Source organism: Triticum dicoccoides, chromosome 2B (assembly GCF_002162155.2).
Source record: "Triticum dicoccoides isolate Atlit2015 ecotype Zavitan chromosome 2B, WEW_v2.0, whole genome shotgun sequence".
NCBI classification, from domain to species: domain Eukaryota; kingdom Viridiplantae; phylum Streptophyta; class Magnoliopsida; order Poales; family Poaceae; genus Triticum; species Triticum dicoccoides.
In genome coordinates this window covers 237,718,022-237,730,612 of record NC_041383.1, presented here as the reverse complement: position 1 = coordinate 237,730,612, position 12,591 = coordinate 237,718,022, and positions in this window count along the sequence as shown.

Below are 12,591 nucleotides of genomic sequence, written 5' to 3'. Positions count from 1 at the left end.
CATGCTTAGCTTCACAAACATGCCTTATTACTGCTGGGTGCCTTTACATGCCATGCTTTGCTCTGTGGTGAGTGGTACAAGCTGATCTACATGCCTTCATAATTATGTTCCTGCCATGTTTGAATCTGTATAATAACTTGTCATGTTTACGTGGGTGCCATCATATTTTCTGATCCTTTTTGACTTATGGTCAGTAAGGGTCTTTTGATCTATGAAATTAGTAGATTCATGCCATGCCTTTATTTGCCATGATAAGTTCCTGTAACATGTTGTTTGATAGCTCTAAACATTGCATCGTAATGTTATTTTCTGCAAAGTCTGAAATTGTTATAACTTGCAATCTTACCTTGTGTGTTTGAGCATGTTCTAGTGATTTCTAGAGATAGCTCAGTGTTCATGTTTTGTTGTGCTTTACCTGTACATCATGTCCATGTCTTTTGTTTTTCATATTGTGGTGTTGTAGCATGTTGTTTTGATGCTTGCAATATGCCTAGTTGCTGTTTTGGACAGCTTGTCCTTTAAACTTGTTTCATGTGTGTGTGTTGAACCGTTGCTCCGTCTTGAGTGTGCTCTATATGAAACTTGCTTAGTTTTGCATGTAGCTTCATATTATCATGTTGCATCCTTGTTTTGGTGTGTTTGCTTGATGTTTGGGTGCATTTTGCATCAATGCCATGTTTAACTTGTTTTGCTCATATCTTCTAGGCCCTAGCTCCGAACTAAATGATCTTTATATGTAACTTGACTAGAATCTCATGTAGATCATCTTGGTGCATCTTAACTTGTTGTTTAACTACTTAAACATAAGGTTTATTCAGATCTGGACCAATTTCGAAATATGCATATGAGGATTTACCGGAATTGTTATATGTAGTTCCCGGCCTCATTTAAACTTGCTTTGATGTGTTGCTCTTGTTTGCATCATCTTGTGCCATGAGTAGCTTCATGTAGTCTTGTCTTGCATCATGCTTGTTCGTGCATCATGCCTTGTTCATGTGTGGTGTGTTTACCATGTTGTGTGCTTCTTCTCGATAGTTCCCGTTTCTTTGCGATCGTGAGGATTCATTCGTCTACGCTTGGTTCGTCTTCGTGGCTTCATCTTCTTCATGGACTTGTTCTTCTTCCTTGTGGGATTTCAGGCAAGATGACCGCTACCCTGGATCTCACTACTATCATTGTTATGCTAGTTGTTTCATTCTATCGCTATGCTGCGCTACCTATCACATGTTTATCGAGCCATCCCATATTGCCATGAACCTCTAACCTTTGACACCTTTCCTATGCAAACCGTTGTTTGGCTATGTTACCGCTTTTGCTCAGCCCCTCTTATAGCGTTGCTAGTTGCAGGTGAAGTTGAAGATTTCTCCATGGTGGACAGGATTTTGGTTTGGGATATTACAATATCTCTTATATTATTAATGCATCTATATACTTGGTAAAGGGTGGAAGGCTCGGCCTTTTGCCTAGTGTTTTGTTCCACTCTTGCCGCCCTAGTTTCCGTCATACTGGTGTTATCTTCCCAGATTTTGCGTTCCTTACGCGGTCGGGAGATTTATGGGACCCCCTTGACAGTTCGCTTTGAATAGAACTCCTCCAGCAAGGCCCAACCTTGGTTTTACCATTTGCCTCACCACCACCTACCCTTTCCCTTGGGTCGGCCAACCCGAGGGTCATCTTTATTTTTAGCCCCCCCGGGCCAGTGCTTGTCTAAGTGTTGGTCCAAACCGAGCGATGTCTGGCGCCCCCTGGGCAACCAAGGTCTATGCCAACCCGACGTCTGGCTCATCCGATGTGCCCTGAGAACGAGATATGTGCAGCTCCTATCGGGATTTGTCGGCACAGCGGGAGGCTTTGCTGGTCTTTTTTTACCATTATCGAAATGTCTTGTAAACCGGGATTCCGAGTCTGATCGGGTCTTCCTGGGAGAAGGTCTATTCCTTCATTGATCGCGAGAGCTTGTCATGGGCTAAGTTGGGACACCCCTGCAGGGTATAATCTTTCGAAAGCCGTGCCTACGGTTATAGGCAGATGGGAATTTGTTAATGTCCGGTTGTAGATAACTTGACACCAGATCCGAATTAAAACGCATCAACCGCGTGTGTAGCCGTGATGGTCTCTTCTCGGCGGAGTCCGGGAAGTGAACACGGTTTCTGTGTTATGTTTGACGTAAGTAGGAGTTCAGGATCACTTCTTGATCATTACTAGTTGACGACCATTCCGCTTGCTCTCTTCTCGCTCTTGTTTGTGTATGTTAGCCACCATATATGCTTAGTCGCTGCTGCAGCCTCACCACTTTACCCCTTCCTTTCCTATTAAGCTTTGCTAGTCTTGATACCCATGGTAATGGGATTGCTGAGTCCTCGTGGCTCACAGATTACTACAACAACAGTTGCAGGTACAGGTTGTGCGATGATCATGACGCGAGAGTGATGCTTGTTTGCGTTGAGTTCTTCTTCTGCTTCTTCGATCAGGGGATAGGTTCCAGGTCGGCAGCCTGGGCTAGCAGGGTGGATGTCGTTTGAGTTTCTGTTTGTGATTCATCCATAGTCGGATGATGCTCTTATGTATTGTGATGTTGTATTCGTGTGGCATGGTATGCCTCTTGTATGTATCCCCGTCTATTATGTAATGTTGATGTAATGATATCCACCTTGCAAAAGCGTTTCAATATGTGGGTCTATCCTTGGTGGGACGTTCGAGTTCCTTTGGATAGGGTCGCATATTGGGCGTGACAGCGCCGCTCTAAGCCTCGCCATAGAAAAAACAACGATACCGGCACAAGAGACAATAATGCTCCGGATAATGCCGAGGACGAAAACAATCCCGCCCAACCAGGCTTCGAGCAGGCCGAGCGGGAGGATGGGCAAGCTAGCCCTAAAAACAGGCAACAGATGGAGAATCAGAGGATGACAATTACATGCCCCTCTCCGAAGACGAAGTGAGCCTTGGCGACGAAGAATTCATCGTGCCTGAGGATCCCGTCGAGCAGGAGCGCTTCAAGCGCCGGCTTATAGCCACTACAAAAAGCCTGAAGAATAAGCAGCAGCAACTTCAAGCTGATCAAGTTCTGCTAACTGATAGATGGACTGAGGTCCTGGTAGCCGAGGAATACAGACTCGAGCGCCCAACCAAAAGTTACCCAAAGCACAGGTTGCTACCTCAACTCGAGGAGGAGGCACTAAAGCCCACACTACCAGCGCAGGATGCGGCTGACCGGCCACCTCGTGGCCAAGACAAAGCGGTGTATCAGCCCGAACACCAGCCCGCACCCCGTCGCCAATCAAATAAAAATACCAAGGCTCGGGGCTACATGCAGGACCTGCGAGACGTATTGGAAAACAAAGTAGGACAGACAAGATCGATCTACGGATCACGGGGGCGCGCCCCAACGCGTGACGATGACCATCACACCGGATATACTAAAAGCAAATCTGGCCGGGCTGAATACAACAGACCAGACTCATTTGAACTGCATCGTGATGTAGCCAGGCATAGAGGCGCCGCGCACCCCCTATGCTGCACTGATGAAGTAATGGATCATGAATCCCCAGAAGGGTTTAAACCCGTGAACATTGAATCATATGATGGTACAACAGACCCCAAGGTATGGATTGAAGATTTCCTCCTCCACATTCACATGGCCCGTGGTGATGATCTACATGCCATCAAGTACCTCCCACTAAAACTCAAAGGATCGACTTGGCATTGGCTGAATAGCCTGCCGGCAAACTCCATTAGCAGTTGGGAGAACTTTGAAGACGCATTCCTTGACAACTTCCAGGGCACTTATGTGCGACCACCGGATGCTGATGACTTAAGTCACATAACCCAACAGCCCGGAGAGTCAACCAGGAAATTCTGGACTCGGTTCCTAACTAAAAATAACCAAATTGTCGACTGTCCGGATGCCAAAGCCTTAGCGGCCTTTAAGCATAACATCCGCGATGAGTGTCTCGCCCGACACCTCGGCCAAGAGAAGCCGAAGTCCATGGCAGCCCTCACGACACTCATGACCCGCTTATGTGCGGGCAAGGACAGCTGGCTGGCTCGTAGCAACAACACATCAAGAAATCCCGGCACTTCAGACGCCAGAGATAGCAACGGCAAGCCGCGACGCAACAGACACAAGCGTCACAACAATGGCGACAACGCCGAAGACACGGCAGTCAATGCCGGATTCAGTGGCTCTAAGTCTGGCCAGCGGAAAAAGCCATCCAAAAGAAACAATCCGGGCCCGTCCAGTCTGGACCGCATACTCGATCGCTCGTGTCAAATTCACGGCACCCCCGATAAACCAGCCAACCACAACAACAGAGAATGTTGGGTGTTCAAACAAGCCGGCAAGTTGAACGCTGAAAACAAGGAAAAGGGGCTGCATAGCGATGACGACGAGGAGCCCCGCCCGCCGAACACAGGAGGACAGAAGAAATTTCCTCCCCAGGTAAAAACGGTGAACATGATATACGCAACCCATATTCCCAAGCGGGAACGGAAGCGTGCACTAAGGGACGTCTATGCGATGGAGCCAGTCGCCCCAAAGTTCAACCCATGGTCTTCTTGTCCGATCACTTTCGATCGCAAGGACCATCCTACCAGTATCCGTCATGGCGGTTCGGCCGCATTGGTCCTTGACCCTATCATTGACGGATTCCATCTCACACGAGTCCTTATGGATGGTGGCAGCATCCTGAACCTGCTCTATCAGGATACAATGCGTAAAATGGGCAACGACCCCTCAAGGATCAAACCCACAAAAACCACATTTAAAGGTGTCATACCAGGTGTAGAGGCCTATTTCATGGGCTCAATCACACTGGAAGTGGTCTTCGGATCTCCGTACAACTTCCGAAGCGAGGAGTTAATCTTCGATATCGTCCCCTTCCATAGTGGCTATCACGCACTGCTTGGATGGACCGCATTTGCCAGATTCAATGTGGTACCGCATTATGCATACCTCAAGCTCAAAATGCCAGGACCTCACGAGGTTACAACAGTTAATGGAAACATAGAGCACTCGCTCCGTATGGAGGAGCACACTGCGGCCCTCGTAGCAGAAGTACAAAGTAGCCTTCTTAGGCAGACCGCCAATTCGGCGATAAAACCCCCGGACACCGTCAAGCAAGTCCGGAGCACCCTGCAACAGGATCGTCCGGCACGTCCATAGCTCACCTAGAAATTTGGCCTCCATCCTAGTCCCAGTCAAGCGGCGAAATTTGTGCCACGCGTACATAATTACGCACTTAAAATACCATGGGCATAGGAGGAGGCACAACTACAACACGGTCCACAATGCGGCTCAACCGCCGCAGGATCCGTATATCTTCACACCTTTTCTTTTCAGGTCCCTATTTTCGGGAGGCTCTTTCGATAGTCTGACTATCGGACCCATAACAGGATGGAAACACCAAGGAGGCAAGAAGATTTGGCGTACAAGGGAATCCCCAGGTGGTCTCTGATATCGATCGCTATACCTATTTAACATACCCACACGCAGCTCGCTCTTGGTTAAGGACATGTCAAATAGTCCTACTTGGCTTATCACACCACCTGTACACATGCGCCTTGACGTATTATTCAAATAACAATGGAAAATAATATAAAGCGTCAGCTTACTATTACATTTCTTTATCCTTTTCCTTTACTACTTATTTATTCCAAATTGCACCCGTACATTTTGGTACGTCCAGCTCGCCAGGGGCTTCATTGTACCCCATAACATGGCAAGAAAAGTTTGAACACTTTCGACAGTGTGGCACCCCGATCTTATAGCATTATATGCATCAGCTCTGAATCATGTCTTGGGTCAATAGTTGGGTTTTCCCGGCTCCCATGTTTTGGTGCCTTACGTTCCACTATATCGGCTAAGGTAGCACAGGGAGAACTACTGTGATTGTGTCCCGGTTCTTCCAGACGAGCACCTCAGTGGAGAAAGCCAAAAACTGACTGTCATGATGCGGCGAGAGCTGGTCGCTGTTCGAGAGGTCTCAAATCCTTAAAGATTTTTTCCGCTTCGGGCGAGGAATCGGCCTTGTCCGATTTAGGCGTGTATAGCGCCCCAAGTTCGGCCTTCCGAATACTAGGGGCTTCGCCAAAATTTAAAATTGTAGACTTCTATGGCTAAGTGAGAGTGATAAAGCCGGATAGTCCGATTGCCTTGTTCGCTGCGCTAAACATCTCCTTAAAGGACCAAAAATTTGGATAAAGAGTGTTTAGATTTATCCCGAAGTCTCTGCTGGGTTTCTGAGGAAGACAATGATGCAAGGACTTGGTTTGCATTTGCTACGGGTTTACAGAGTACTTTGGTGGATCTAGTGGGAGGGGCCTGCTTTTCTTATTTCCCTTTTTTGCCCTTTGCTCCGGGCATTGATGTCATTTGCTTTCCTCCAGAGGCTTGGTTGATCTGTTGCACTTTTGTTGCTGCTCAAATGGATAGAACTTGTCAGCAGGCCAGTACAGACTTCATGGTTGTGGATGAAAACTGTCATGAGACTATTTTACCACCCTTTGATTCACAGCCCGAGATGATGGAGATGGAGGCTTCTAATAAGAGAAAGTGCAGATTGGCTACTCCGCTTGACATTTCTGAAGTCAGGCGCAGTGTGCGAGCAACTAGGTATGAGGGTTTTAAACCACCCTCGTTGGCTGACACTAAACATAAACCCTCACATGTCAAACCTAGGAGGACTCTGGAAATCCTCGATCTACAGCATGGCAAGAACATGGAGGAAACTTCGGCCTCTAGTCAAGTCCCTCCGCCCACTTCAATTCAAACTCTGCAATATTTGGGAACTACTTAGTGTGCCATTCCACAGGAAGAGATCACCAATGAGAAGCTTCTGGCACCTCTCAAGGGAAAGGAGAAGGACGAGGCCTAGGCCTGTTATTTCACTGTTTACTTCTGTTAACTTGTGGAATTTCATAGGAGTCTCCTGAACTTGTTCATTTGCTTTATCTAGCTTGTTGCAAACTTTAATGGCGTCTATGATGTGGAATATTTTGTGCTGGAATGTTCGTGGTCTGAATGCTAGTTCTAAATGTGATGCACTTCGTAATAAGATTAATGAGTCCAACTGCTCGATTGTATGCTTACAGGAAACTAAGAAGCTTGAGTTTGATCACTCTTTTATTAGGAAATGCTGCCAAAGATGTTTTAATAAATTTGAATTTATCCCTTCTGATGGTGCTTCAGGTGGTCTAGTTATTATTTGGTGTAGCAGTCAATTTTTGGGCCAAATAATTCATCAATTTTCATTTGCTATAACTATCAAAATGACCTCCATTCAAACAAATGAAAGTTGGTTCCTTTCAAACATTTATGGTCCTTGTGATGGACCCGAAAGAGTAATGTTCACTGATTGGATGGATAGCTTAAACATTGAACCTGAAGATCTTTGGCTTTTCATGGGTGACTTCAACTTCATGCGATCTTTGGACAACAGAAACTTACCTGGGGGAAATGTGGACGATGTGATCAAGTTTAATGAGATTATCAGTCATCTTGGTTTGTTGGAAATCCCAATCAAAGGAAGGAGATACACATGGAGTAACATGCAAGAAACTCCTTTACTAGAGCAACTTGACTGTTTTTTTCATCCCCCGAATGGATTTTGAAATTCCCCAATACAATTGCAAAACCTCTTGCCCGTCCAATCTCGGATCATGTGCCTTGTATTCTTTCTGTGGAAACTTCAATCCCAAGGTCTAAGCTTTTCAGATTTGAATTTTTTTGGCCCTCTCACCCTGGATTTTTGGAGGTGGTGAAATCTTCTTGGAATGCTCCCATTAAGGCTTCCTCCAGTGCCACAAGAATCACTGCTAAGTTAAGTAGGCTGAGGTATGCTTTAAAAAAATGGAGTAAATCAATCTCTAAGTTGAAACTGTTAATTGAAAACTATAATAGAATTCTGCTTCAAATAGACAACCTTGAGGATTTGAGGCAGTTGTCCGTTCCTGAAGCCAATTTAGAATTATCCTAAAAGCACATCTTTTACGATTACTTAAATATCAAAGTGAGTATTGGAAAAAACATTGCACGTTTCGGTGGGCTGTCCAAGGTGAGGAAAATACTAAATATTTTCAAGCACGTGCAACTGAAAGACTATGGAGAAATGCAATCACAAATCTAGTTTTACCTGACGACCGCTTGATAGGAAATCATGATGAAAACACGGCAGCATTTTATGATTGCTTTAAGCAGAGAATGGGGGTGTCATCTCAGCCTGTCTATGATTTTGGGCTTACCAACTTAATTCAAAAGTGTTAGGGTCTGTAAGAACTTTCAATACCTTTTACGAAAGATGAAATTGACAATGTGATCAAAATCATTCCGGCTGATCGTGCACCAGGGCCTGACGGTTTCAATGGCCTCTTTCTTAAAGTATGTTGGGATATAATTAAAGAAGATTTTTACACTCTTTGTGAGGACTTCTGGAAGGGGACAATCAATTTGCAATGTTTGAACACGTCTTTAATCACACCCATACCAAAAAAGCTAACACATGAGTCAGTCAATGATTATAGACCAATATCTTTGCTAAACTGTGTGCTCAAAGTCATAAAAAAATTCTTTCTGAAAGGCTTCAGCGTTGGATTCTAAAGACAGTTCACCGAAACCAGTATGGTTTCATTAAAACTAGGACAATTCAAGATTGTCTCGGTTGGGCATTCGAGTATTTACATCAATGCAAACAATCAGGCAAGGAAATTGTCATTCTAAAATTAGATTTTGAGAAAGCCTTCGACACGATGGAACATTCTTTCATTTTGAAAATGCTTGAGTGCAAGGGCTTTGATGACAGGTGGTGTATGTGGATTAAGATGTTGCTGCAGTCAGGATCTTCATCAATTCTTCTAAACGGTATACCGGCACAGAATTCAAATGTAAACGAGGCGTGAGGTAGGGTGACCCAATTTCCCCCTTGCTATTTGTGCTTGCAGCAGATTTACTGCAGTCTTTAGTCAATAAAGCATGGCTGGATGGTTTGATCTCACTCCCAATTAACCAACCTGCTTCTGAAGACTACCTAGTGATTCGATATGCGGACGATACCTTAATCATACTTCCTGCAACGCAACATGAGCTATAGACAATCAAGGAGATTCTTGACTCTTATGCACGGGCGACTGGTTTAAAAATTAACTACGCCAAATCTCAACTAATACCTATTAATGTAAATGCTCAAAAAACTCTGGATCTGGCCAATGTTCTTGGATTAAAGTTGGGGAAATGCCGTTTACCTATCTAGGTTTGCCTCTTGGTACAACTAGACCCACTGTTAGAGAGTTAATGCCTTTGGTCGACAGAATTGAGAGAAGGTTGACAGGAACAGCAATCTGGTTATCTTATGGTGAATGAGTGCAGCTAATCAATTCCACGCTATCCTCATTGTTATCTTTTGCTATGTGTGTTCTAAAACTACCACTAAAATTGATTGACATCTTTGATAGAGCTCGAAGACATTGTTTATGGAGGAAAGAGGTGGACAAAGATGCTAAAACCCACTCATTGGTTGCATGGGAGATGGTTTGTCGCCCAAAGAAAAAAGGAGGTCTTGGAATATTAAACTTACAAATCCAAAACAATGCTCTACTGCTCAAGTATCTACATAAATTTATACATAAACAGGATGTCCCCTGGGTTATGCTAGTTTGGAATGCACATTATGATGATACACCTCCCCATGCAAAACCACCTTGTGGTTCTTTTTGGTGGTGTGATGTATTCTCTCTAATGGATATTTATCGTGGGATCACCTCCTGTATGCCTGCTGCAGGGGACACGGTGTTGCTTTGGAAGGATGTTTGGACCAATGGAAGGCCTCTGATGGAATCCCATGAGCATCTTTTCTCTTTTGCTACTAACGAAGACATATCATTGGCACAATACTACAACAACAATGATCATGTGGACAACTTCATGCTTCCTTTGTCAATGGAAGCCAAAATAGAACTGGATAATTTGCATGAGATCATGGAAGCAATCAATTTGGATACTATGGGAATAGATGAATGGATCCTTTGCTGGGGTGACGCTGTTTTTAAGCCCAAAAAGTTCTACAAGTTCATGTTCAGAATTTTTTTGGCTACCCAATGCATCACTTCCATCTGGAAAACAAAAGGTATCATGAGGCACAAAGTGTTTGCTTGGTTGATGTTGAATGACAGGGTCAACACAAGGGATTTGTTACTGAGACAACACTTTAATATTGGAGAAAATCACAATTGCCCTTTGTGCCATATGGAGGCTCTAGAAACAAATACCCATCTATTTTATGAGTGTCCTTTTGCTGCAAAGTGTTGGGAGGTTGTGGGCATAGATTGGGGTAATCTTCCAGATATAGAACTCAAGTATGAGAGAGCTAGAGCAAGGTGGCAGGGACCTTTGTTCAAAGAGATAACCATACTGACCTCCTGGAACATTTGGAAGCAACGCAACAGACAATTTTTTGATGGTGAGGAGGCCACGCATGGTGAGTGGCTGAGGAAGCTAAAGGAAGATTTTGTGATCTTGGGTTACAGGATCAACCCCCAAAAATTATCCCTTTTAGAAGGCTTTAGCAACTCTTTATCTTTCTAATCTTTTGTTTTACATAGGCTAGTCTAGCACCTTCTGGGTTCATTAAAGCTATGTAACCGACACTTCTCTTTAATGTTAACCTTTGGTTAACATTATGAATAAATAAAAGAAAAGGCAACAGTAGGAGGCTCTCCTGCTGTTTTCACTGTTCAAAAAGAAGATTTATCCCGAACACCCCAGTATTAGTTACATGGGGGCAGAAGCCGACGACTGGCCAACTCTCAGATTTTATAAACGACTGCACAGAAGGTAATATTTTAAATCAACAAGCGTTATATAACGCACATGAACTCGTTTTCATATTACATGATCACATGAGTACATTCATTCAAATATTATATCCTTAGCACATTCCTCCGCCACAAGGCGGGCACCCTTCAAGACACTGCCATAATACTTTTCGGGGTGGCGATGCTCCTTGCCCTCCGGCGGCCCCTCCGTCACCAGCTTCTCGGCATCCATCTTCGCCCAGTGCACTTTCGCACGGGCAAAGGCCCCGCGCGCACCTTCAATACAGACTGACCGCTTTATGACTTCAAGCCGCGGGCGGGCATTCACAAGCCACTTTACCAGGCCGAAGTAGCTGTTGGGCAGGGGCTCGCCAGGCCACATCCGGACTATGAGACCCTTCATGGCCAATTCGGCTGCCTTGTGAAGTTCGACCAGTTGCTTCAGCTGGTCGCTCAAGGGCATCGGGTGTTCGGCCCCAATATACTGGGACCAGAACAACGCCTCCGTCGAGCTCCCTTCCTTAGCTCGGTAGAACTCTGTGGCATCAGAGATGCTGCGCGGCAGATCTGCGAATGCTCCTGGAGAGCTCCAAATTCGGGTAAGTAAAAAGAAAGTCTCCTTCACATGCTTGCTTTGCATATTGAATGCCTTACCCGCCGCAATCCTCTTGGCTGCTTGAACCTCTTGGAGGGCCTTTTGGGCTTTAGCTTTGGCATCCTGTGCGCTCTGGCGGGCCTTCATAAGCTCGGACTCTTGCGTCTTAGAGTCACGCTCCAAGGACTCGTATTTTTTGACGAAGTCTTGGAGCTCTTGCTGGACCTTGTCAACCCGGGCCTCTTGTTTCTCGTGCTCAGTGCGCTCCTTGGTCGCTTTTTCTTCGGCCTCGGACAGCGCCTTCTTAAGGGCCGCCACTTCGGTCGTGGCCCCTATTAAAATTCATGACGCTTCAATTAGCATCAACAACTTTTCCTTTCTATGACATACAGAGGGGGCATGTGTACCTTTGTTTTCCTCGAGCTGCCTCTTCACGATGCCGAGCTCTTCCTCATTCCACTCCAGGTCCTGCTTCAGTCCGGAGACCTCCGCTGTACGAGCGGCAGCGACCAGCAGCGACGCCTGCCTATTCACATAGACATATTCTGATTAGACTCCTGTGATGTTATTTGATCCTCTGTTCGGCCTTTCTCTCCGAACACCAAATAGAGCATTAGGGGCTACTGTCTATGCTGTGACATTTTCTCAAAATTTGATTACTTACCTCAAAGCCTGTTAGGAGGCTGGCGCAGGCTTTGGTTAGTCCGCTTTTGGCGGACCGAACCTTCTCGATCACCACACTCATGATGGTGCGGTGCTCTTCGTCAATGGAAGCGCCGCGAAACGCTTCCAGCAAGTTGTCCGATGCCTCTGGATGGACAGAGGTCATCGGCACAGGTGGCTCGCCCCCCTTAGTAAGGGGCTGCCTACCTGAATCCGGAACCACTAGAGGTTCCAGCGCAGTATCCGGCTGGGGGCCAGACTTGCTACGGCCCCCGTCATCAGAATACATGGGGGTCTTCCCCCCCCCCCCCATGTGCCCGGCGTCTGGGATTTCACCTTGGGGCATCTCCAGAACTGTCTCCCCCTAGTCCGGTATCCTCTGAGACAACACCTCGGTGTCGTCCCCGGGAGGGGGGTGGTGACCGTCGGGAGCGAATCGCTGTTCATCGCCGACTGGCTCAAAGACCCATCCGAGGAGGATACGTCAATGTGGGCTTTGGACAGACCGCACGATCATATTTAACATG